This window comes from Hemicordylus capensis, chromosome 1, assembly GCF_027244095.1.
Source record: "Hemicordylus capensis ecotype Gifberg chromosome 1, rHemCap1.1.pri, whole genome shotgun sequence".
NCBI classification, from domain to species: Eukaryota; Metazoa; Chordata; class Lepidosauria; order Squamata; family Cordylidae; genus Hemicordylus; species Hemicordylus capensis.
Window position 1 is genome coordinate 292,224,079 of NC_069657.1, and position 27,945 is coordinate 292,252,023.

Sequence of the window (27,945 nt, forward strand, 5' to 3'; positions counted from 1 at the left end):
TCCGCGAACCAGGACACTAGTTGTACAAACAGTGCATGGGGAGGGGGAAGCACTTTCCATTTACCATAAAAACCCTGTTAGCTGCCAGAAATGTGTCCATGATGGCCACACAGCCTTCAGAGAGAGGCAGGATATTTCCACAATACTATGCTGAAATACTGCAATGATATGATCTGCAAAAAGCTACTTGTGCCTAGTTCTTTTCTGGTAGCTGATCTGCTGGCCAGCTTTAATGTGTATTATTAAGACACATTTTTTTAAAAGCCTCAATTTGTTTTGTCACATATATATTTATGGACCCATAATTAATAATTGTAAATTATTTTGCTATTTTTTTAAATTTTTGCTAAAGTGAGGTCACTGAGCACACCTAGCACTCTCTTGATAATATACCTATTGAGAGATGAGTGCCTTCCTCTTATCCCCTCAGTATAACAGCCAATGACATACACTAAGGAAGAAAAAGGGAGCGAAAAGGGAGCCCATGGCTTTGGCAGTCTGAATTGAAATCTGTTACAATAAATAGTCTGTGATCTTCTGCAAGATCCTAGGTATGCCTTACTTATGTGTATTGCTACCTGCCCTAGAGATTTTAAATACCAATATATTAAATGATATGGGAGACAGGATGATGGAGTACTAGTGAATATTTTATATACAGAAAAAGAGGGTCATTGCACCGAGAACAATGGCCCGATAAAACATGTATTGATTAATGGGCACCGGCAACATACTGGGCCTTAACTTTATTCAATAACTGTAATAACAATAATGAACAGCATAGAGATCAGAGAAAGTGAAGGGCAACTGGAAGGCAGATGCATAAACACCAAAGGTACGTACCAGCATGCCTATGCATCCTGCCCAACCCAGCAGAGCAGCTCACTGCACTGCACTGCTGAGGAGGGAGGAGGCACCACCCAGGACTAGGACTGGGGCAAAGGTACTGTACCTCATGCAGTTTGCCCCAGTTCCAGACGCATGAAAAAAGGTGAAGAGAAGTTCAGCCCCATTCTTAGCCTCTGTCTGATACCACCTGTTGCCAGAAGCAGTATCTTGGGATGGCACAGAAAAGCACCCCTCTCTATTACTTAACTCACAGGCTAAGCAGCCTCAGTGAACTTTTTACCTCGCACAGCTCAAATAGCTTGGCCCAAGTGTGTCATTAGTACAGGCAGAATTTAACCTGGAGGCACACAGCCAAAGAGTCAACAGACAGCAAAAGGCAACATGATTATAGCAGTGGGCAGAGGCAGCAAGGAGAGCAAGTGGGCAGCTGTGTGTGTGTGTGTGTGTGTGTGTGTGTGTGTGTGTGTGTGTGTGACAGTGATGGGGAGTGCCCGCCCACTCAGTTGCTCAGACAAGAGGCGCACCTCAATATATACACAGCTTCAACCAAATCACCAGTATATCTGGATCGTACATCCATTTTCAAACACCTCTTTCTCACATGCACACTTTCTATTTTTAGGTGTACTCCTTTAAGAACATGCTTGGATGCTGGCTTGGGGGAGCAGCTGGTCTTCCTGAAGGCCAACCTCCCCCTGCTGGTCTATCCCAGGCTGGACATAGAGGGTGAGTGATTCATGGTCATTCCCACCCACTGCAACACCACTGTCACCTTGCCCCACCCTGGCCAACCCCCAAACCAGATGTGTCACAATCTCCTATGGGTGTGCAAACAGGTTCGACATCGAACCGTGCAGGCGCACGGCCTCCATAATGGCCTCTGGGCCGCTAGGTAAAGGCCGAAAACTGGCTGAAGAGTGGCCGAACCAGCCGAGGGGGTGATTTCAAAGGCCGGTGGGGGAAGGGAGAACCTCCATGGACACACACAAACACACACCTGCCGCCACTGCCTCTGCCTCCAGGAACTCCCCCGAGGGGAGTAAAAGGTTAAAAAATGTATGTAAGTATTTATTTAATGAAACTAAACTTGTGAAACACGCCCCCCCCACACACACACTAAACTGAACCAGGGGTGTTCGAGGGGGTGCTGGACTGAACTGGCCCGGTTGGGTTTGAGGCCGGTCTGGCCTCAAACTGAACCGGGCCAGCCGGTTCCGGGAACAACCCTACAGTCTCCCCATTAGTGCTGCTGACACATGCTGACATGCTCAAATGGACACCCATCACCAGCCCCAGGGTGCTGATGGACTGGTGCCCTGAGGCCCAACACCATTTGGAGGCTGTGGTGGAACAGGCAGGAGGTCTGATTGTTTGTTTTACTGTTAACTTGTGTGTTACTGTTAACGTTTTGTCAAAGAAGCAAAGATATTTATGAACCCACCCACCTCCCAAATCCATGGCCCATGATGAGCGTGTAATGGTGCCTTGGCATGTGTCAGCTAGGCAGGCTGTCAGCACAGCCAGGACCCAGCCAATCTGAGGCCAACTTCTCCCAGACATGAAGAGAGGAAAGAAGACTTCTTATCAAGTAACTATGTGGTTTGCTTTTTATCAGCACTATTTAATATGTTTGCTGTGCTATTGCTGCTACTATGATTGATGACTATCTGGTTCTGCTGGATCTCAAATGGACAAAGGCAGAACTTGGTTGTCTGCCTTCTTTGAGACTTGTTGAGGTTTGTTCTCTGAGGTTGTGTTGTAGCAAGAAATGGATAGTGAAGCTCAGCTCTCTCTGGTGTGTGTAATATTTTCTTGGTGATTGCTGTGAGATGAGCTCCATGTCTGCCCTTCAGACTAACTTGTGCTTCACTCACTGCTCTGGTAGTCTGTTTTGTCTGCATTGCAAGGTGTACTCAGTCAATTTGTGGTTGAAGAGGTTGTTGAGCTCAGCTTATGGCATTGGCTATACTTGCAATGGGTGCTGTGGATGCTGTTGCAATGGAGTCATGTGTGTCAGTGTGTGGGAGAGGAACTTGTGCCAGTGACGCAGCCTGGGCAGCTGGCACTGTGGCTGGCAGATTCTGGGTCAGTGATTATTTTTGGGACTGTGTTTTGCATCCTATGTTGGGACATTCCCTCTTTTTTATAGTGTGTGTGTGTGTTTCACTTGTGTGGCAGACTTGTGTGCTATTTCACCCATAGGGAATAATGGGCACTTGAACCGCCCATTATTCCACATGGGTAGTGTCTAGGGACACCGAAGTGGGTTGAACAGTAGAGCATGATGGGTGCTACTTACCACCCAACCTGCAAAAAAATCAGGCAATTTTTAATTTTTCTGGTCCAGTAGGTGGACCCGAAGCCTATGAGAATTAGGGTTGACTTAAAGTAAAGGTAAAGTGTGCCTTCAAGTTGGTGTTAACTCCTGGCAACCACAGAGCCTTGTGGTTCTCTTTGGTAGAATACAGGACGGGTTTATCATTGGCATCTCCTGTGCAGTATGAGATGATGCCTTTCAGCATCTTCAAATATTGCTGCTGCCCAATATAGGTGTTTCCCATAGTTTGGGAAACATACCAGTGGGGATTCGAACCAGCAACCTCTGGCTTGCTAGTCAAGTCATTTCCCCGCTGCACCATTAGGTGCTGACTGAGAAAAAAATCCCGATTGTTTTGCGGATTGGGTGGTAGGTAGAACCAGCCCTGTATTAATGATGAGGCAAAACAAGCACGTGCTAGGGGCATCAAGGGAAGGGGGGCATCACAGAGTTTCCCCCCACCTATCATGCCTTTAACTCTTTCACTGAACATAAGAACAACCCTGCTGGATCAGGCCCAAGGCCCATCCTGTTTCACACAATGGCCCACCAGATGCCTCTGGGGAGCCCACAGGCAAGCGGTATGTGCATGCCCTATATCCTGCTGTTGCTCCCCTGCAACTGGTACTTAGAGGCATCCTGCTTATGAGGCTGGAGGTGGCCTATAGCCTTCCAAATAGTAGCCAATGATAGATCTCTCCTCCATGAAGTTATACAAACCCTTCTTAAAGCAATCCAGGTTGTTGGCTGTCACCACATCTTGTGGCAGAGAATTCCACAAGCTGATTATGCATTGTTTGAAAAAGTACTTCCGTTGGTAGGTCCTAGACTTCCTGGCAATCAATTTCATGGGATGATCCCCGAATCTAGTGTTGTGTGAAAGGGAAAAGAATTTCTTTCTATCCACTTTGTCCACTCCATGCATGATTTTAGAGACCTCTATCATGTCTCCCCACAGTCGTCTTTTTTCTAAACTAAAAAGTCCCAGGTGTTGTAGCCTTGCCTCATAAGAAAGGTGCTCTAGGCTCCTGATCATCTTGGTTGCCATCTTCTGTACCTTTCCCAGTTCTACAATGTCTTTTTTTAGATGTGGTGGCCAGAAATGTACACAGTACTCCAGGTGTGGCCGCACCATCATTTTGTATAAGGGTATTATAATATTAGCAGTTTTATTTTCAAATCCCTTCGTAATGATCCCGAGCATGGAATTGGCCTTTTTCACAGCTCCCGCACATCGAGTCGATGCTTTCAATGAGCTGTCCACCACAACCCCAAGACCCCTCTCCTGGTCAGTCACCGACAGCTCAGATCCCATCAGCTTATACTTGAAATTGGGGTTTTTCATCCCAATGTGCATTACTTTACACTTGCCAACATTGAAGCGCATTTGCCATTTTGTCACCCACTCCCCCAGTTTGGAGAGATCCTTTTGGAGCTCCTCACAATTAGTTTTGGATTTCACTGCCTGAAAGAGCTTGGTATCATCTGCAAATTTGGCTACCTCGCTGCTTACCCCTACTTCTAGATCATTAATGAATACATTAATAAGCACAGGTCCCAGTACTGATCTCTGGGGGACCCCACTTCTTAATTTCCTCCATTGTGAAAGCTCTCCATTTATCCCTACCCTTTGTTTCCTGACTTTCAACCAGTTAGCAGTCCACATATGTGCTTATCCCCTTATCCCATGACTCCTAAGTTTCCACAGCAGACTTTGATGAGGAACTTTGTTGAAAGCCTTTTGGAAGACCAGGTATACTATGTCAACTGGATCACCTTGATCCGCACACTTGTTGACACTTTCAAAGAACTCCAAAATGTTTGTGAGGCAAGATTTACCTTTGCGGAAGCCATGCTGGTTCTCCCCCAGCAGGGCCTGTTCTTCTAAGTACTTTACAATGCCTGTAATTTCCCAGATCGCCCTTGGATCTCTTTTTAAAAATTGGTGTTACATTTGCTATCTTCCAGTCCTCCAATACAGAGCCTGATTTCAGGGATAACTTATATATTTTGGCAAGGAGGTCGACAATTTCACATCTGAGTTATTTGAGGACTCTTGGATGGATGCCATCTGGCCCTGGCGATTAGTTAGTTTTCAGTTTTTCCAGACAGTTTAGAACATCATATCTTGTCACTTCTGACTCCATTCTTTAGCCTCCATCCCTGAAAAGTCTGGTTCAGGAACAGATATATGCTCTGTGTCCTCGCCCATGAAGACATACACAAAGAACTCATTTAGCTTCTCCATATCCTCCTTAATAATCCCTTTCACTCCTTCATTGTCTAATGGTCCAACAGTCTCCCTGGCAGGCTTCCTGCTTCTGATGTATTTAAAGAAGTTTTTTTTATTGCCCTTGATACTTTTAGCTAAATGTTCCTCAAACTCTCTTTTCGTCTCCCTTATTGTCACCTTGCATTTCTTTTGCCACCTTGCATTTCACTATCACACTCAATTTTAGTCTATTTTTTGCAATTGTTTTTATCTGCTGTGTTTGACTACTCTACATTGTTAAAAAAAGTTTTCTTTGGCTCGGTGAGTGACTAAAGTTTCGAGAAACTACTAAACTATGTATCTGAAGTAAAAAGTCATTGATTTGTGAAAGATTATTGTAAAGAGCAGTACAAAATATTGATAAAACTTCACATAAAATATGGTCATATGTTATGATGTCTGACCTTGAAGATGAAACATTTTTCTCAATCATTCTTTCAGTTGTGGCTATTTATAATAAATTATAGGCAGTGGAATGGTTTTGTCTTACCTTAAAAAATCTAGAAGAAAACTTTTAAAAATTAAATAAATATTAAGGTATAAGTAAATAATTTGCTTGAGTTTTAATGTCTTGTCAGTTAAGCAATGGAGGGGGTCAAGGGGGCACCATTGTTGGGCTGTGCTTTGGGCATCAGTTGCCCTTTATCCGGTCCTGGGTAGAACCCATCATGCCCTACCTCACAACACGCTTTGGTCTCTCTAGGTGCTACCCATGGGGAATAATGGGGTGGTTCAAATTCCCATTATTTCCTATGGGTGAACCAATCAAAACGGTTCACAAACCGGCAGTCTGGTTCTAAATTGAACCTAACTGCAGAATTGGCCCTGCGTATACCCTATTAAAGAGGAATTGGGAGAGGCACTGAAACTTATTCGTAAGTCAAAGGGTTAATTTTTTAAAAGGTACTTATCTCCTCCTCTTCCCCACCCACTTTCTCCTGTCCTTGGATTTGTCATCTTCTAGATTAAGTTACTGTATTTATTCTCAAGTGTTCCCAGCTGCTTGAAATAGAGAATAGAGAATTGAAGGAGAGGAGAGCTGGTCCTGTGTTAGGAAGCATGACTTGTCCCTTTAGCTAAGCAGGGTCCACCCTGGTTTCATATGAATGGGAGACTAGAAGTGTGAGCACTGTAAGATATTCCCCTCAGGAGATGGAGATGCTCTGGGAAGAGCAGAAGGTTCCAAGTTCCCTCCTGGCTTCTCCAAGATAGGGCTGAGAGAGATTCCTGCCTGCAACCTTGGAGAAGCCGCTGCCAGTCTGTGAAGACAATACAGAGCTAGATAGACCAATGGTCTGACTCAGTATATGGCAGCTTCCTATGTTCCTATGACAATTATGTTTGGACACTGAAACATGTTTGCCCAATTTGTAAGATCTTTTATTTGTTGCACGCACTGAAGTGCTCTAACAGAATGAATTTATTGTGAATTTAATATATGTAATTTAATATGTGTAATTTAATATATGTAAGCCCTCCAACTGTGCGGACAAACACAAAGGACACATTTTTCAAAAGAGAAGATCTTCTCCAGATTGAAAATATTAATTCAGCTTTAAACCAAAAGACAGTTATTTCCATTGTTTAAGTATTTTGAAAATGGCTTCTGACCAGGCATACTGCAAGAGAATAGACACGCCATTCAGACTCAAGAAATAGGGTTGCTATTGCTGTACAGAGCAACCCACTGGGACATATTTTAGTGAGTTATTGTTGGCTTCAGAGGGAAGGGGAGATCAGTGGAAATTGCCCTTTCCTCATAGCACTAATGGTACTATGGTAGCACCAGCTTTTGGTTAGCTTCATGAGCACATCGTTAATCTGGATATTGGCTAATAAAGATGATTTATTTTTATTTTATTTTTACATTTATATAACGCCTTTCGTTAAAAGACAACCCCAAGGCGATAAAGGTGGCTGACAATTAGACCTACACTACATTGGTGCAACAGGGCTCCTTTTCAGACTGCTATGCAGTCAGAGGAAGGGGCAATTTTAGATGATATGCCCTTCCCTCTGTAGCGCACTATGCCTCCTGAAAATATTTATCTAATGGTCACACTACTGAAGCAGGAGCATATGCACTGAATGGGTGACTTTCTTTTGGCTGGACATGCACCGTATTGTGTTAGCCAGTAAAGATTTTAATTCCTTATGATTTTATTGAAACTGTGGCAATGCATTGTGGTCCTTCTAATACACACACACACACACACACACACACCCCTACTTGAAACATATAATTACCAAATCTTCATATCTGCACAAAAATCCTTGAAAGCTGGACTTCAGGGCATTGGGATTGACAATACACTATAATTCCCATCAGCCAAATTATGCTTATCAAAAACATTCTAGTTATCCAAGTCTACAGTTTGTCCCCCAAGTTACTCTGTCCATGTAAATGCATGAGCAAACTACAGTGCTGTTTATCCAAAGTAGTTCATGTCCCCGCAGTCCATTCAAATATATTCAACTATATTTTATTTGAATAACTGTTTGTCAAGTTGTATTAATAGGTAGGCTATATGTCACAGGATTTAGCTGAATTGCCTTCATACATAACACATTAGCAGTCAAAAAAACTACTGAGCATATAATTTTATTATGTAATATTCTGTCATCAAAATCGTAGATAATGGGACAATAAACACTTTTTCATTGTCCAAAATAATTGATTTTATCAGAAATATAGTTCAAATATCTTAGTTCTTAATATGTTGTATATATCTTATTTTTTATTTATTGTTTAAATATATACTTACATTTCATGGAAATTGTAGAAGCATATTCTTCAAGGCAACTTAGTTCTAAGTCAAGGCAAACGAATTGATATGCCAAAATAAATGTTTTAGTTTAATTAGCTTAAGTCTTCCCTGAGCTACATCAAATGCTATTTAGAATATATACTATTTTGCTGTAATACATCTGAAGCCCACTACTTATGTTTAATTCTGTTGAAGTCCTTGGTACCTTTTCAGAGTGAGTATTTGGAGTGTGTCTCTTTATTTTCCAGCTCTTCTGATATTTCTAAATCAAACTGCAAGATAAACAGGCCTGGGTCACGCAGAGGCCAATTGTGCAGGCACAGCAGCCTCCAAAATGGCCACCGTTCCGGAAGGAGAAGGCCTGAATTGGCTGAAGAGCCGGCCGAATGTCTGGTAGCAGCAAAAAGGGAGGCTGGCAGTGGGAGGGGGAGGCTCCGCAGACCCCCCTGAACCCACCTCTGCCTCCAACAACTCCCCTGAAGGGGGTAAGTAAAAGTTTTTTTTTAAAAAATGATTGTGAACCCCGCCCCAGACTGGACTGGACTGGGGGGGGGATCGAGGGGGTGCTAGACCGAACTGGCCCACTCTGGTTCGGATCCAGTCCGGACTCAAATCGAACCGGCCCAGTCAGTTCCGTGCATACCCATAGTGGAAACATATCCATGTCATTTTATGACTTCTGTTTATGCTAGCTGGCAATGCTTGTATTTGTAAGCAAAATATTAATGCATACAGAAAAATGCACTACAATAGCTACACTGCCATCAGCCTTCAATCTTTGATCGAGAAAGGCACTTACAAATCTCACTCCATATTATTTGGAAAGTCTATCAAACTCAAAAGTAAAAAGTAAAATTCATATTTAGTTATAGCCGTAACTTCAGATTGGAGGGGGGAATTTTAGCCAGTTGTGTCTGAATTACCCAGTTGTTTGATACCTCAGTGTTCCTAAAACCTAATTTAAAAGCTACGTGTATAAAAAAGAAACGCAGAATGCTAAAAGACTATTCACAGATTGTCCTACATTTACTTTTTTAAAAGCCCACAACCATTGTATATCCTATCTTATTTGTTCAACGTAGCCATTAGATATCTGACACAGCAGTGCCTCGTATATGATGAGTCTGATTAAGCATCAGCCCAGAAATTCTTAGTAGTGAACATCAGATTAATCACAGATGATGTGATTTAACCACAGGGGGAAACTGTGAGACAATCCACAGGCTCAACACCCCCTGCTGACCTTTTTATGAAATAACTATTAGGAGGTATTGGAGCCTCTTTCTTCACACATCTGAGCAAGAGTACAGAGCATGGATTTTTTTTTAAAAAAACCTGCCTGTTAAATAAATGAAGTGTGTAATGCAGAGATGATTGCTGTGTGGACAGAAGATGTTGGGGAACATTGTTCCCTGTAAGAGAGATTCCCAGATGTTCCCAGACTACAACTCCCAGAATCCCCAGCTGCAATGGCCTTTGGCTGGGGATTATGGGTATAATGTAGTCAACAACATCTGGGAATCACTCTTACACGGTTGGGGAACCTTACAACTCTTTCTGCATTGCATTTATAGAGGGGACTGTGCTGTCAGAAAGAGTATATGATGAAATGCTGTGCTAGACCATATGACAATTGTGAATAGTGAAGCAAAGGATCAAATATAAGCAACAATATTCACATCAGTTATTGTTTTTGTGGATCACAAACATGAGTGGTATATAAAGAAAGATGCAATATAACCAGCATTTTCCTGACTACCTTTCTTCTGATGAAGCAGAAACACAAAGGGGCCATTCCCACGAGCAGCAAAAATCAGGCTAGGAGAGTCTAGCCCAATTTTTTCTGCTCATGTAAACCACTGGGCTCGCAGGCAAGCCCTGTGGCTTACAAGTGGCTAGCCCGCTTAGTTAGCCTGCTCCTTAAAACAGGCTTGTGGAGTTTTTTAAAATCATGAGTAGCCACGGTGTGGCTCCACAGCGTGGCTACTCATGAGTAGACTTTTCAGCCTCTCGGCTTGGGGGTCTCTCCGGTATGCCATGCGTATTCACGCAGGGCATATTGGAGCTTCCAGGGGCTGCACGGGCCCCGAACTCCCCAGCCAGCTCCGTGATGGAGCCAGCAGTTGTGTGGGCGGCTGCTGCGGCCACCCAGAGCAGACTGCTGCTCGTGTGCAGGGAGAACGGGCTAAGCCCGCTCTCCCCGCAAACCCCTAGAGGCTCTTCTCCATAACCATGCTAAGAGCCTCATAATCTGAGCTGCAGCAGGGACACAGCCACCATTGCACAGGCGGGTTCAAATAACCCAGGCCACTGTGTTCAGGTACTGTGCCTGGTGCCCCAGCCATGCCCATGGCCATGTGCCCAGTTTGCAAGTAAATTTCGGCCGGCACCACATTCACAGCAGGCTGGGAGTGCCTTTCGCTGCTTTCAAAAGAAGGGAGACATGTTCCCAGCCAGTGCTGGGTTCTCAGCCTGGCTGGGAATGTCTTGCCCTGCTTTTGCAAGCAAGGAGAGGCACTCCCTATAGGTGTAGCTATAACTGAGGAGATGGGTTCAAAGGACCCTGACCCCTCAGCTCCACCCCTGATTATTTTCTTCATTATCTCCCTCACTCTGAGAGCTGCCGGGGAGAGGAGCATACACAGGCCCCCTCTCCTCTAACTACTCTTCTGGCACTCCCACAGAGGCATAACTAGGGAAAACGGCGCCCGGGGCAAGCACTGAAATTGCGCCCCCACCCCACAACATACATCTGACTGACACACATGTGTTTTTTCCTCACAACAACCCTGTGAAGTTGGCTTGTATCTCAAACATCAGAATTATGATGCAATGAATGATGATATACATACTACATTACACTTAGGTTTTTCCTCACAACAACCCTGTGAAGTTGGCTGGTATCTCAAACATCAGAATTATGATGCAATGAATGATGATATACATACTACATTACACTTAGGTTTTTCCTCACAATAACCCTGTGAAGTTGGCTTGTATCTCAAACATCAGAATTATGATGCAACAAATGATGATATACATACTACATTACACTTAGGTTTTCCTCACAACAACCCTGTGAAGTTGGCTGGTATCTCAAACATCAGAATTAGCCTAGAAGACTTCTCAGATATAACATTCCTACACTCTTATTGAAATGAATTGAATAGACATCAAGGTAACAGAGAGGGAAAATGAGAACTTCCCCCACTCCCCTCCCTTCCTTTAGGTCTCCAGAGATTACAATACCAAAAGAATAGATTAGATAGCGAGGAAAAAACCCTAATCACATGATGCAGCTGAAGGCATTTGTTTCAAAGCCAATTGGAACATTAAAGGAGCAGACAATGAAGAGAAAAGGCACGGAGAGGGAGCAAGCAGTCGCAGACCACGGAGGGAGAATACCAAAAGAATAGATTAGATAGCGAGATAGATTTAGATAGCGATTTGCAAAGTAATTATTTTCAGTAAAAGCAATAGTAGGAAAAAGCCCAGAGCCTGAGGATAAGGAAGTGGCAGAACGGGTGGGGAAGGGATTGATAAGTAAGAACGAACGAAGATAGAACAGTAACACAAACACACACACCTGAGTGCATGCTTGACGCTTTTAATTAATAAACGGACGCCCTCGAGGTCTGGTTCTTGGCTTCTTCTAGAGTCCGACGTCCTGCTGTCCTCCTCCACCTCCTGCTGCGTCTGGCTCTGCTGCAGCCCTGCCCCAGCCCCCAGCAACGCTCTCCTCGGCTCCGCCGTGCTCCACGTGCAGAAGAGCAGGCGAGCCGAGCTGGGAGGAAGCCGACGACGGACTCACACGCATGCGCAGTGTGCGTGCGTGCGTGAGACGACGAGACCCAGCTAGAGAGCCGAGAGAGAGAACGCAGCCGACCAGCCGCACGCCTTAAGAAGCAGCTCCTGTGCCGCCAATCAGTGCCGTGCTCGCTCGTGCGCGCTCTCTTTCTCTCTTTCCCGCCGGCGGCGGCACGGCACCTGTGTCTCCCAGTAGTCCCAAGCCAGGCCAGTGAAGCAATGGAGGGGGGCGCGGGCGCCGCGTGAAGGGACATTTAATTTTTTTAAAAAAAAATTTGTATCATCGGGGGTCATGGCGGCGCCCCTCATGTGACCCACAAAGATGGCACTGAAGGCATGTGCCCCCCCTGCCCGCCCTATCGTTACGCCTCTGCACTCCCAGCTGCGCAATGAACATGGCACAGGCTGAAACTTACTTGCAAATGGGGCACGCAGCCCCGTTACCTAATGGGACAAAGCCCCGTGCATCTAACACCAGAAGGGGTCAGATGGGGGCATGGCAGCAGGGGCCGCCGCCAGCAAACTGGGAAGGGGCCACTGGCATCCTTGCTCTGCCAGTGATCCTCAACAATGTCTTTCCACTCAAACAGAGTGCTTCAAGAACACTGGTGAGCTCTGCTGTTAGGAGCACCCCCCCCCCGCATTAGTTAGAATGTCAGTCACTGTAATCTATTCTATAAACAAGGTTCCATCCAAGGAAGCTTTCTCCACTGAATCAGAAATAAAACTGGAAATGTATGTATGTATTTTATATCCCGCCCAAACATATGTCTCTGGGCAGCTGATTAGTTCTATGAAAACCTCAGTTTGAGGCTCTAAGCTCAAAAACATATCCTACCACAACATATCGAGGTTGGCGTGCACCCTGGGACAAAAAGTGAAGATGGATCCCTCTTCCCCCTCCACGCTTTTTAGTTCAGAGAGATGGGAGGGGAAGAGCGAAGAGCAAGGTGTCACTCAGCTGATGGCCCCCTCTTCCTCAGGGGCCCAGGGACATTTGTCCTGTTTCAATTAGAGCTATGCCCCTCTCTCCTACTAAGTTATACAACTCCTTGAATGTACATTAATACACCTCTTTGCCAAGATTATGGAAAACACTAAACCTAGTACTCAGGGAGAATCAATGTATGAGACATCTGTCTGAGTTCCTCCTAAACCAGGAAAAAGCCATATTAAAAAAAAAAAAGATTAAATATAAAAGATTAACTCTTCTATTTTAGCTACAGACTAAAATCCTCAGTGGATACTGATAGGGAGCATTGTGCCACAGTGCTTGTAAAACATCTTTGTAAAAGGCTTTATCTGTGTTGCTTCTTGTGCTGGACAAGATGGAGCTGTGATCGATTTTGAATGGAGAAGTCTTGCTATGAAGTGTAAAGATCACTTCATATAATTGTCTGAGCATTCCTTATGGCAACCCTGCCAGTGATCTAGCATTATTATTCCTATATTGCAGATGGGGACCTTAGGCTGAGATATAGTGTCCTACCAAATACCACCTAATGAGTTTGTGGTACAGGCAAAATTTGAACCTACTACTTAGATACCTACCACTTTGTAGCTGTCTTTTAGCTACTTAACACACTTGGGCTGCAGTCCAACAAGTTGCTTCCTATGTTCATACTGTATGCTTTGATTGAAGAAATATAAATAAGAAGTAATATAGAGTAATTCTTTTTCTATAACGAATAAGGTTGAGTAAGAAGTAATATTCATTTAATCTTATTAAATAAATAAGTAATATTTCTTTAAAATGAAACTATAAGTACATAATATTGAATAAAAAGTAATTTTTCAAACCATAAAAAGGTCAACATCACAAGACAGTGGCTTACACAGCACCAGTGCAACAGAACTAGGGCTGTGCAAAACTATTTGGGTACAAGACAATTTATACCCAAATCTGGCTGATTCGGGTGACTTGTAGACAAAACAAATCACCCCTGTCCTCAATTGCCTGGATACGGGAACAAATTGTTACAAAAATTTGGAGTTTCAGACCTCCATTTTGTGGCCAAAGTGGGTGGGGTGGTAGTGCCCAATGGGTGGAAGCTACCACCCAAATTTCAAAGAAATTGGGCAAAGGACTATTTTTTAAAGAGTTTTTGAAGTTGGCATGTCTTTAAGCTTTTCCCCATAGGGAATAATGTGGATTTCAGCAGCCTTGGGGGCACCAAGGGGGCACCAAGCTGGCTCAGAGCAAGTGGTGGTGCGTGGTAGTGTCCAATGGGTGCAAGGAAGCTACGACCCAGATTTCAAAGGAATCGGGTAAAGGGGTGATTTTAAAAAGATTTTTGAAGTTGGCATGTCTTTGGGGCAGATTCAGGGCAGAAAAGGCATTTTGAGGGCAGAAGAGTGGATTCAAACATTAACAAACATGAATCCACTCTCATTCCTATCAGAGAATCTACTCTCAGAAAAACACCTCAGAAACAACAAAACTCAGTGGCTTGTGGTTTTGGGGGTGGTTGGCATCCTATGTGAACTACACCCCACCCCACTCTGAGCCACCCTGGTGCCCCCCAAGTTGAGTTATGGGGCTGCTGAAATTCCCCATTATTCCCTATGGGGGAAAAGCTTAAAGATGCACAAACTTCAGAAATTCTTTAAATATCACTCCTTTCACCAATTTCTTTGAAATCTGGGTGGTATCAGGCACCCATTGGAGCACTACCACCTGAACCACTCTTCTGCCCCTGAAACCCCCTTTCTTCCCCGAATCTGCCCCAAAGACATGTCATCTTCAAAAATCTTTTTAAAATCACCCCTTTGTCTGATTCCTTTGAAAACTGAGTGCCCATTGGGCACTACCACCCACCACAACCCACTCTGGTCCCCCCTGGTCCCCCCTGAGGGAGTTATAACTAAGGCTGCTGAAATCCCCATTATTCCCTATGGGGGAAAGCTTAAAGATGAGTAAACTTCAAAAATCATTTAAATATCACCCTTTGCCAAATTTCTTTGAAATTTGGGTGGTAGCTTTCACCCACTGGGCACCACCACCCACCACACTCGTTTGCCCCCAGGACCCCTCTCCCCCAAATTGATTCAGATTCAGAAAATTCAGGTACAAATCAAATCTGGGGTGATTTGGGAGGGCAGATTCAGACCCAAAACAAATTGGGGGTGATTCGATTCATGTACAAATAAAATAAAAAATTCATGCACATCCCTAAACAGAACTTCTCTACACACACACACACACACACACACACACACACGCTGCTGCACTAGTGCTCCTGAAGTGTTCCAGACTAATGCTGCAGTGGTGTGTGTGTGTGTGTGTGTGTGTGTAGTTTGACAACCTCCCCTTGCCCTGGAAGCCCTCTTGTTTGCCAAAGCACTTTGTGTCACAAAAATATACCCCTGAGGGTTGTGCAGTCCTCAGGGACATATTTTTTTGGGACCAAGTATTTCAAGGGACTTTTACACACAGCAGGCTTTACCGCAAGTTTACTGGGAGGCTTTACTGCAAACTCGAAGTTGTTCCAAAAAACCCACACAAGCAGTTTTTACCCTGGATATAAACCAGGCTACACTCTAATGTGCAGTGAAAAACCCAAATTATGTGTGAGCTGCTCCCTGATAACTCGCAGGGACTTCGGGGTAAATCTGGCTGATATGTGAAAGCATCCCCTCCATTCTGGAGAAGATGCAAATTAAAGGGCTTTAAAAGCTCAGTGTGAAAAACTTTCTGGGGAAGGAAGAAGGGGGTTGTTAGAATCCCACCCCCCAGTGTAGCCAAGTTTGAACTTTTCAGAAGGACCAGTGCTTTAGTAGTCAGGATGTCAGCCAGTGTGTGGGAAGTGCACTTCTGTTTGTCTACATTTTTTCTTTTTAAAAAATTGCTCTTTAGTTTTACATATCCGCCTCCCCCCCCCACACACACTATTTTACCAACCAAATCCTTTCAGGATTAAATCTGGTCAGATACCTAGTCATTATTGCTAATTAATTGCATCACTATAATTCATCTACATCTTTCAGAGACAGATTGACAAAGAACTGAACTCATTAGTTTACTTAATGTTTCTCTCACACCATAATTGGATAGGACATTACCTGAACCATCCTGTGTTAAAGGCTATAAGGACATATTTTCCTTTCCATATATTTATGAATAAACAGCTCACAGATAACTGCTTAGGGGTTTACAATCCTCCTTGACCTATATCATACCTATATTATTATTACTCAATTACTGCATTAGCTGTTTTGATGTATTTAAAAGTGTAATTCCGTGCCTTCTAAGTCCTGGTCTACACATGCAGCAGAATAAGGTGGTAGAATACCAACATGGGAGAATGGACTGAACCACTTCAGAGTGTAGACAGGGAACATGTTTTGAATTCTCCCCGGTATCGGGACTTTTAAAAATGTGCAATTAGACACAAAATTTTCAGTTCAAAAAAAAGGGGGGGGCAGTTTTAAAAGAACATTTGTGCAGTTCAAAATTCAAGCCAGAAGTTTGCAAAAGTTGGGTTATTTATTCATTATTTATATTTCCACACTGTCTCTCATGTGATGCTAGGATGAAGTTACATTATGTTGTTGTTACGATCAATATTAAATTAATAATAATAATAATAATAATAATAATAATAATAATAATATTCAGCCATCCCAGGTTCTTGGGAAGGACTCGATGTCTGGATAAAACAAACCAGTCAATAACACCTGTCTGACTGTGTAAACAAGAACTAATAAAAATAAAAAAATTATACCCCACTCAAATTTACGTCTCTGGGCAGCTAACAATTAAAACACATATAAAAGATAAAACAATTCAACATATATCAACACATAAAAGTTAAAACAATACAATAATTAAAAATCATAAAATTAAACAGTATTTTTAAATTAAAAACCTGAGAAGGGTTTAAAAAAGGGTGTTCAAATTTTTTTTTTTAAATAGCCAGAGATGGGGAGGATTGTAACTCAGCAGGGAGCACATTCCACCATCTCCGGGCAACCGCCGAGGAGGCCCATCTCTGTGTGATTACCAAACGTGTTGGTGGCAACTGGAGACGGACCTCCTCAGACGATCTCAATGGGCGGTGGGGTTCATAGCAAAGAAGACGCTCTCTTAAATACCCAGGACCTAAGCCGTTTAGGGCTTTATAAGTTATAACTAGCACTTTGTATTTTGCCCTGAAACCTATCGGCAGCCTGTGTAACTCCATCAGCAAAGGAGTAATGTGGTCTCTCCAAGATGACCCAGAGACCAACCTGGCTGCTGCATTCTGAAGCAACTGAAGTTTCCGGCTACATTCAAAGGCAGCCCCATGTAGAGTGCATTACAGAAGTCAAGTCTGGAGGTTACCAACAAATGTACCACTGTTTTTATTACTGGTATAATAAATTACTGGTATGTAATTTATAACAATTACTGGTATGTAATTGACTTACATACCAAGTAGGATGCAAGTTCACTAGCTGTGTGTTACTCAGACTCCGTCCATGCTTCTAGTGAGGGCATCGAAAACTCCACGACACTCTGCATCATTGCTTCCCAAAGGGAGTCAGGTGTAGCCACAGGCACACTGGTCTGAAGTCCAGTCCTTGTCACAGGGGGGCTCCAAATGCCACAGGGAGGCCTCCAAAATGGTCCCCAGGTCCGGGTGGCTGTGTGCGAGACCCACCCACAGCCTGATACCAGCAGCTTGCTGCTGCCAGCCAAATCTCTCTCCTGTGGGTGGTGGGAGTGGTGGGACAGTGTGGCCCTCATCAGCCTGTCTGCCTGCCTCCATGCAGAGGCTGACTGAAGAATGACTTCTGGCTTCCCGGTGTTGGTGGGAGCAAGAATGTGATCTCACATGCTCACTTGCACATCATGTGCTTGATTGCACAAGGGCCGCTGCAGCAAGAGGGACTGGAGGCTGCTGCGAAGCAAGGGAGCTAGCAGCAGCAAGGCTCCACAGCACAGCAGCATCAAGTGAGGCTAAGGCTGCTCCATAGCAGAGTAGTGCCCTCTGACTGTCTCCCTCCCTCCCTGATCCTGCTGGTCTGCCTGGCTTGGAGGCTCCATGGAAGGCAGCATGCACTGCGAGTGGCTGGCCTAGCTACTGAAGGTGATAGAAAACAAGTGACAGAGGAGGGGGAGGAGAAATAGCCAGGCAGCCACGGAAGCAGGGGACCTGCCTGGCCACCAGCTCCTACCAGCTCCTGGGTCAGTAGGGTGCTGCATATAAGCTTTAGGGGGCCTGAAATAACTAAGATTGGGGTGGGGGGAGGTTAAAAGTTCCCTGAGATTGGGAGGGTTAAGTCTGCATAAGATTTTGAAAAGTGAGAGGGGAGGCAGTTAACTGCATAGGATTTTTTAAAGAGTGGGGGATCTGCTCTGGGCTCCTTCCTTGGAGGACGAGCAGGATAAAACAAAAATCAGTTCTAGACTTGTGTTGCATTCTTGCTTTCTTGTGAGTTCAGTTGCTGTTTGTGTCCCCAAGAACCCATGTGTTTGTGTTTGTTTGTAGGGGATGCTCGATGAGCCTGGGTCGCTGCTGCGAGGAACTGAGGAGTCCAGTTGGGGGGGGTCACTTTCAAAAGAGTGGCGCTGGACATGCTACTTGCATGCAGTCTCTCTTTCGGCAAAGGGGGAAGGAAAAGAGTTTCATCACGTCGGTGGGAGGGGGTAGAGAATGAAGCACCCTCGGGGCGACTAGGTCTGTCTGGGTATGTTTTGTTTTACATGCAAGTGTCTGCTCCTTGCTTGCAAAACTCCTGAACTCTGCAAAAAAGCAAAAGTGCCACAGCAGTAATGGCAGGGAGCACTGTTGGCATGGAGCCTGGAGGCATGGGCAGGGTGGTAAGACATGTGGCCAGTGAGCTCACACCCCATTGGGGTGCTTAGTTGGCTGTGTGCTGTATAAGCCACTATTATGTTAGATGATGTAAAAAGTGATGGATAACACTGACAAAGAAACACAGAAAAGTGAGAACCCAGACCCTGATAAAGCATATACCTAAGTCATCTCCCCCTGCCACAGACACTTCCTGGAGACTCATGTGCTACTCTTCAGAGAGAGTAATATATATTTAATATAACACTTGAACTAATATAACACTTTTTTGAAACAGTGCTATCAAATTTCCAGTTGTGAGAATTTTCTCCCACTCTATGTTGGCTTCTAAATATCATGGAATGTGACTCTAAGCAACAAAGTGACTCACACACAAAGAAAATGCACAATTATGACTCACACACAAAGAAAATGCACCGCATACCATTGTACAGTTCTGAATTTTCTTTTTTTTTAAAAAAGCCCTGTCTTATATTAAATACTTTCTGCTAGTAGTAAACAAGCATGACAGGCAAAAGGTTAGGAGTGGAACTTTTACCTAAGTGCAAAAAGGTTTCAATTTATTTTTGCAAATACTTTTTTTATTATTTATTTATTTGATTTATATACCGCCCTTCCAAAATGGCTGTACCTGTATTCTGAAGTGTACCGTTCATTCTACCACCTGACATGTTACTATTACTTATTGTTATAAATATTTATATGCCATTTTTCAACAACAACATCTCAAAGCAGTTTGCATAGAAAAAGAAATAAATCCCCGGTCCCAGAAGGGTTCACAATCTAAAAAGAAACATAAGCAGACAGCAGCAGCAACTAGGGATGTGCAACCACGGTCCATGCACAGGTTCAAATATGAAACAGTTCATGCTTCTGCAAACCGATTTGTACCGGTTCAGCGGTTCAAGGGTGGCAATGGGGGGATGGTGAGTGGCACCTTTTAAAGTAAGTAGCATCAGCTTCCTGCTAGTGCAGGACTTCCCCCAACAGCACACACACAGTGGCAGCGTAGCACCTGGATGCACATGGCCTCTGTGCCATTTGTGCACGTCCCTAGCAACAAACACTTGAGAGACGATGTGCAGGGTAGGGATGTGCACAGAACCAGTTTTCCCGATTCAGTATGAGTCCAAACTAGACATGTTTGGTTTTGTGCCCCCTAAACGGACCCCCAGCTCGGCTCAAATTCAAGCCAGTTTGGGGGATATAAGATTAATTTTCTCTCCAAAAAACCCCCTCACTGCCGGGTTTGGGGGTGCTGCAGTAGCTGCTGGCAGGGGGGTCTCTGCCATTTTCCCATCCCCGTGCCGGCCTTCCCCTGCTTGTCCAAGGGCCATTTTGGGCCATTTTTAGGACTTCTTCCAGTGGTGGTGTCCATTTTGGAGGCCACCACACATGCCCCCTGGCCATTTGCATGGCCTGAGACATGACCTGGGCAAAGGGGAATCCATTTCAATAAGGGTTCTAGCTGCTGCTTTTTGCACTTGCTACAGTTTGATTTGATTGTTTTTGAATCCAGGTGCCTAGAACTGGAAATAGCATTGCAAATCAAGCTTTGTGATATGATTTGCAAATCATATCAGAAAACAGACTTATCCTCTCTGCACAAAATCCCATTGGTCTTCCTGTCAGTCATTTTGTAATTTGCCATGGTCCTCTTTTCTCCATTCCCAGCTGATAGCCACCATGTTTATCTCTACAACTTCGTTACATGAGTCTTATGATTGTCTTCTTGCCATAACATGCCATCCATTTCTTCTCTCAAAGTCATCCCACATTTAACAATGTCCCCCAATGTCTTGTTTTTAAACTGCTGTTTGTTCAACAATGTACCAGAAAGAATTCATTCAATTAGGTGCTGATATCAACTTCTGATGCAAATGTGTGGAGGTTTTTATTTGGATTAGTGCCAAATCCCAAATTTACAAAATTATTGCAATGTCATGCCTTTAAAAAAATGATTATTTTAGAGTCGGTTAAAGCTTTTACTCTAAATAAATTTGCATTCATTTCAAGCTTCCCTTTTTAGAATTCTCCACTGGACCATTTACCGAGCCATTATTACCTGGCAGTTTTCTCTTATGCATCACAGAATAAGTGGATTTTGAGAGAAGGGGCAGTGATGTGACTTGAATGTTTCATGTCTAAAGGGTAAAATGGAGGAAACCTGAAAGAAATTTGTGGGAGCTGCAGCTCATCTCTGGAGAACTGGAGGGCCAAAAAACGCAGTAAAAAGAAAGAAAGAGGAGTGTCTGGAAATGAAAAAAGATCCAAAAGCAGATAATGAATAATTCATTGTTACCACACAGCTGCACACTTCTACCAAAAATATTTAACATTCCTAAAGCCTTGTATTCAGAATAGGTCCTGATGCTATTTAGCATAATCATTTCTTCTAGTTAAGACTGTGCCAGATGTCATGTTAATAAGTATTCAGAAACAAAAATATTCAAATTGAGTTATCTGCTTAGCAATTTATCATCTTTTAGAGATAAAACATTAGAACAACTTCAGCACCTAGGGCCATATTGAGATGTTTTATAATTCTCCACGTAAAAGTTAATCATGGACGGAACATTACTGAAGATAGTTCTGTCCTATCAAGTGTTTCTTTGATCTCTTCCAAGGACTAGAATGTGCCTATTAATAAAGGGGGTTCGGGCTTTAAAAAAATAAGGGGATTATTTTAAAAAACAAAACAAAAAACCACCACAATAATTCAGTGCTCAATTTGCATCAGAGCTCAAACTTATAAATCATTTGTGTTTTCATTGTTAGGGCTTCATCCTGATACACTTCATCACAGAAAAGACAGCACTTTTGAACATGTGGAGTGATTTTCCTTGATCTTACCAACAACAGCCAAGAAAAGGAAAGGAAAGAAAGTAAACATTATTGTCATGTAGTACCATTACGCTGATGTATTGTCTTCAGCTTGAAAGAGTGATTTTTTGATTTCTCAGTATTTTACACTGAAACTAATCCAGACTGCTTAATCTTTCTCATTTTGACACAGCATCATGTAGGAAGATATATTCTCAATACAAACTGAATTAACATCGTTCTTTAAAACCTAGTGGTTCATTTCTGCCTATAGGAATAAGTTATTAACTGCTCTAGCTATCCGTTAACAGCTCAAAAGCAAACAACAAAAAATAATCAGGGCTGACCTATATACCTTAATTATTGCTAGCTGAACTAAATTTTGGCTACTTTCTAATTTAATACTATTCATAATAAGATTATAAGAGACTATATTGTACATTCAAAAGTGTAAGCTCTGCTGCACAACCTCTACCCGGCATATTTGAGGGATAAAGGGAGCAGGTACAGCTTGTATGTAGACAGGCTCTTTGCTTGAGGTCAGATGAAAATGCAAGGCTTGGGAGTAAGGACAGCTGTCACAATCACAACCCTTCTCCATGCGCTGATTGAAAACAGAAGTGTTCTACTACCCAAAATGCTATGCATTTAAACCTTATTTTTCTAACAATGAAAGAGTGTATTATTCAAATCTGATCATTTACAACTTATTTATACATGCTACTTCAGTAGATTGCTGTTGTTCCTTATTGTAGAACCACCCATTTTCAAAAGCACTTGGGGTTTTTATGCACAGTACATTTAAAGAAAAGAAGTGGGGGGAACAAATATGCAGTTAACTTTCTTAGATTTGTCACCAGTGTGTGAAACTGTCTGGATTCTTTATCTATCTATCACATTTATATACTGCCTGATATGTGTGTCTTTAGGCACAATTTAAATTATACACTACAAATATAGAACAGAGTAAAAACAAAACAATTCCACAGAATAAAAAGTTAAAAAAATTTCATGGGTTAAAAACGGTCTGAAATTAATTTCCGTTTAAAGCCTGAGAAAACAAGGTCTTCCTAAAAGCAAATGGAGTTGGAGATGCTCTTATTTTGAGAGGGAGCATATTTCAAATCCTCAGGGCAGCCACAGAGAAGGCCCAGTCCCGAGTTGCAATCAAACGAGTCAGCAGCAACCACTACCAGACCTCTCCAGATGATCTTAATCAGAGACAGGGTTCATGACAAAAAAGACGCTCTCTTAAGTACCCTGGGCCCAAGACATTAAAGGCTTTATAGGTAATAACCTGCACTTTGTATTCCGCTCTGAAACATATCAGCAGCCAGTACAGTTCCTTTAAAATCAGTGTTATATCATCCCTTCAGGTTGTCACAGAGACCAGTCTGGCTGCCACATTCTGTACCAATTGTAGTTTCTGAAACAAATAAAAAGGCAGCTCCACATAGAGTGCATTAAAGTAGTTAAGCCTGGAGGTTACCAACATATGCACCACTGTTTTAAGGTCATCTACCTCCATAAATGGGCGTCACTGGTGTATCAGCCAAAGCTGATAAAAAACACCCTTGGCCACTGCTTCAACCTGAGAAACCAGAGAGAGTTTTTAGATCCAGCAATACTCCCAAACTATGTACTGATCTTTCAGGGGGAGTGTAATGCCATCCAGAACAGGCAGATCTAAACCATCTCTCTGATCCCGACCCTGACCACCCCCCCAGTCAGTACTACTATCTTATTTGGATTCAGTTTCAGTTTCTTATCCCATTACCACCTCCAGGCAGGCATTTAGGGAAGTTATGCCATTTCCTGATGAGATCATTATGGAGAAATAGATTTGGATGTCATCAGCATATTGATAACACCCTGCACCAAACCTCCTGATTATCTCTCCCAGCAGTTTCATATTGATGTTAATACCGGAGACAGTATGGAGCCTTGTGGAACTCAGTACTTTAGTTCTCACTTTGCAAAGCAACAGTTTCCAAGCAATACCATGTGGAATCTGCCAGAGAGGTAGGAAAGAAAACACTGTAAAACAGTGCCATCTAATCCCACCTTGGTCAAGAGACCCAGAAGGATACCATAGTCAATTATATTGAAAGCCATTGAGAAATCCAAAAGGATCAGCAGAGGAAACTGATTATCTAGACCCATTTCAAACTGGCTTTAGAACGGGCTATGGGGTTGAGACAGCCTTGGTCGGCCTGATGGATGACCTTTACCGGGGAATCGACAGAGGGAGTGTGACTCTGTTGGTCCTCTTGGATCTCTCGGCGGCATTCGATACCATCGACCATGGTATCCTTCTGGGTCGCCTGGAGGAGTTGGGAATAGGGGGCACTGCTTTGCAGTGGTTCCATTCCTATCTCTCGGGTAGATACCAGATGGTGGAGCTTGTTGACAGTCGCTCCTCAAAGCAGGAGCTATTATATGGAGTCCCTCAGGGCTCCATTCTGTCACCAATGCTTTTTAATATCTACATGAAACCGCTGGGTGAGGTCATCAGGAGATTTGGTGCTGGGTGTTATCAGTATGCTGATGACACCCAAATCTACTTCTCCTTTTCATCTTCAGGAAATGGCATTCACTCTTTAAATGCCTGCCTACAGGCAGTAATGGGCTGGATGAGGGAGAACAAATTGAATCTGAATCCAAGCAAGATGGAGGTGCTCATTGTGGGGGCTCAGAATCTGAGGAGTGAGTTAGAACTCCCTGTTCTGGATGGGGTTACACTCCCCCAGAAGGAGCAGGTGCGCAGCTTGGGAGTACTCCTGGACCCAGGCCTCACCCTGGTTTCTCAGGTGGAGGCCATGGCCAGGAGTGCTTTCTATCAGCTTCGGCTGATTCGACAGCTGCGTCCATTCCTTGAGGAGGATGACCTCAAAACAGTGGTACACCAGCTGGTAACCTCCCGGCTTGACTATTGCAATGCACTCTACGTGGGGCTGCCTTTGTACGTAGTTCGGAAACTTCAATTAGTTCAAAATGCGGCAGCCAGATTGGTCTCTGGGGTAACCCGGAGAGACCATATTACACCTATTTTGAAACAATTGCACTGGCTGCCGATATGTTTCTGGGCAAAATACAAAGTGCTGGTGATTACCTTTAAAGCCCTGGAAGGCTTAGGCCCAAGTTATGTTCTGCGTGATCCCCACCGCACATTAAAGTCATCTGAGGAGGTTCGTCTCCAGTTACCACCAGCTCGTCTGGTGGTGACTCAGAGGCGGGCCTTCTCTATAGCTGCTCCGGGGCTGTGGAATGCGCTCCCTGCGGAAATCCGTAATTTGAATTCTCTATTAGCCTTCAGGAGAGCCCGTAAAACATATTTGTTTGGCCTGGCCTTCCAGGGTTTTTAAAATTTTAACCCGATTTTGGGGCTTTTAATTACTGTAAATTGTTTAATTGCTGTTTTAAAATGTTTTTTAATTGTTAATTGCTATACTGTTTTTAATTTGTTTTAGCTTTTTATTGTTTTAGTAGTTTGTTTTAACTGTAAACCACCCTAAGCCATTTTGGAAGGGCGGTATATAAATCAAATAAATAAATAAAAAAAATACATAAACAGGGAAATAACAGGAGTACCCACCCACGGAACACCACCCTGATCAGATAAAATACCAAATCAAGCATGTGAACAGCATCATGCCTTCGTCCAGAGACCAGTTGGGATGGACCCATAGTCATCACAACCACTATGAACTCCTGAGCTGCTCCTGATAACCAGGTCCCAAAATGAACATTGAAGTCCCACCCCCACCCCCAACAATAACCTGGGCAACTCCAATGCCACCTCTGCAATCAGATCTTAGTCTCTAATGAAAACTATCTAAAGTCAAGACATGTTAGGCTACTCAAATTCTGAAGCTCATGTTAAAAGATGGCAGATTCAAAGTGTATATGAGTGGCAGCAGAAGGAACAGACATATGGCCTGCCCTAAGGCTCAGTACTAACCACAGACTTGTTTTGCTTGTATGCAAACAATGAACAAAAAACTAGGTCTCACAAAAAAAGAAACAGATGTCACCCAATGCAATAAATGAGGCTTTTCATGACTTGGTATCCTTCAATGTGACTCCAATAGCAACTGCAATTTCCCCCCAGCAGTGGTGCTTGGTCCATAATAGCACCAAATGGGCATCAAGCTTATCCTATCTATACTGTATTATCTTGTTACATTTATCTTAATATTAAAATATTTATATCCCATTTATTCTCTTAAAAAATAAACAAATAAGCTAAAACAAAAATATCAAAATATCATAAAACAAAAAAATACAATACAAGCCAAAGTCATTAATAAGCATTTCAATACTATACTATACAATACAAGCCAATACAACACAAGCCAGAACCATTAACCCATTTCAAACTGGGTTTTGAGTGGGCTATGGGGAGGAGACTGCCTTGGTTGGCCTGATGGATGATCTCCAATTGGGAATTGACAAAGGAAGTGTGACTCTGTTGGTCCTCTTGGATCTCTCGGAGGCTTTCGATACTATTGACCATAGTATCCTTCTGGAATGTCTGAGGGTGTTGGGGTAGGATGCACTGCTTTGCAGTGGTTCCGCCCCTACCTCTCGGATAGATTTCAGATGGTGTTGATTGGAGATTGTTGCCTTTCGAGATCTGAGCTTAAGTATGGTCCCCACCTATGTTCTCCAATACTTTTTAACATCTTCATGAAACCGCTGGGAAAAATCATCAGGGGATTTGGAGCTGAGTGTTACCAGTATGCTGATGGCACCCAGATCTACTTCTCCATGCCAACTTCTTTAGGAGCTGGCATATCCTCCTTAAATGCCTGTCTGGAAGCAGTAATGGGCTGGATGAGGGAGAATAAACTGAAGCTGAATCCAGATAAGACGGAGGTACTCATTGTGCAGGGTCAGAACTCCAGAGACGATCTTGATCTACCTGTTCTAGATTGGGTCACACTTCCCCAAAAGGAACAGGTTCACAGTCTGGGAGTACTTCTGGATCCCCACCTCTCCTTGATTTCTCAGGTTGAGGTGGTGGCCAGAGGTGCTTTCTATCAGCTTCGGCTGATACGCCAGCTGTGCCCATTTCTTGAGATCAATGACTTCAAAACACTGGTACATTTGTTGGTAACCTCCAGACTTGACTTTTGTACTGCGCTCTACGTGAGGCTGCCTTTGTATGTAGTCCAGAAACTCCAGTTGGTTCAGAATGCGGCAGCCAGGCTGGTCTCTGGGTCATCTCGGAGAGACCACATTACTCCTCTGCTGATGGAGATTCACTGGTTGCCAAAAGGTTTCTGGGCAAAATACAAAGTGCTAGTTGTAACTTATAAAGCCCTAAACGGCTTAGGCTTAGGTATTTAAGAGAGCGTCTTCTTCACTATGACCCACACCGCCCATTGAGGTCATCTAAGGAGGTCCGTCTCCAGTTACCACCAACCCATCTAGTGGCTACACAGACGGGCCTTCTTGGTCGCTGCCCCGAGATTGTGGAATGCGCTCCCTGCTGAGATACGATACTCCCCATCTCTGGCAATTTTTAAAAAACACCTGAAAACCCATCTTTTCACCCAAGCTTTCCCAGCTTTTAAAAATGGTCTGTTTTCAATTTTATTGCTTTTTTAAAAAATTGTTGCATTGTTTTAACTTTTATATGTGTTTTAATTATTTTTATGCTAACCACCCAGAGATGAAAGTTTGGGCGGTATAGAAGTTTAATAAATAAATAAATAAATAAATAAATAAATAAATAACACAATAAACAAAGTCACAGGTACAGAACAATGTTAAAAAGCAGCAACAAATCTGGTAGTGTCAAAAAAAGCTTTCTTGTCATGTTTTTGATCTGTTGCTAAAATTCATATAGAGTGGGAGCTTGACTGGACTTAATAGGAAGGATATTCAAGAGAACCAGTGCCATCAATGAAAAGGCACTGTTCCCAAGTGTAGCACAGGTTATTGATGTTTCTTTTCTAACTTTAAAACTATTTTACTATCACTTTTAAAATATAACCTTACAATTCATTACTTTCTGTTCTGTAATCCTATATTTGTTCATATTTTGTGTTATTGGTTGACATCCAGACTAACGAAGTGCTTATGCAGTGTGCTGCTTTCCAGACTAAAGCAGTGTTTGTGCTCCAGCAGGAAGTCGCAATTTTTGCCAATTTTTCCTTCTGTTTGAAGTGCTCTGTGCCACCTCAAAGTTTGTCAAGGGCTGTGTGATCCTCAGGGACATATTTTCAGGGGACACATAGAACTTCAAGAGGGATGACAGCCAATGGGGTTTATGATATCCTTCTTCTTCTTTGAAGGTTGAGA

The 27,945-nt window shown here is 43.2% G+C and overlaps 1 protein-coding gene and 1 long non-coding RNA gene across 10 annotated transcripts in view; one reads left to right on the forward strand and one right to left on the reverse strand.

Annotated features, from left to right (window-relative positions):
- CSMD1 (CUB and Sushi multiple domains 1) overlaps nt 1-27,945 on the reverse strand; it is a 1,678,033-nt gene that overhangs the window by 449,424 nt on the left and 1,200,664 nt on the right. The window contains exons 1-2 of one of the 9 annotated variants that reach the window (XM_053286232.1): nt 11,456-11,507; nt 8,204-8,248 (exon numbers count right to left, since the gene is read on the reverse strand). The exons of 5 other annotated variants lie outside the window; for them this stretch is intronic. The gene's annotated coding sequence lies outside the window, so the exon portion shown is untranslated. Of the gene's footprint in view, nt 1-8,203; nt 8,632-11,455; nt 11,508-27,945 lie in introns of those variants that run through there. 3 more of the 9 variants (XM_053286230.1, XM_053286233.1, XM_053286229.1) reach the window with 3 other exon arrangements.
- The window catches only part of LOC128340718 (uncharacterized), a 34,287-nt gene continuing 14,814 nt past the window's right edge, over nt 8,473-27,945 (forward strand). The window contains exons 1-2 of the long non-coding RNA XR_008313917.1: nt 8,473-8,691; nt 21,592-21,698. This is a non-coding gene — a long non-coding RNA (uncharacterized LOC128340718). The remainder of the gene's footprint in view (nt 8,692-21,591; nt 21,699-27,945) is intronic.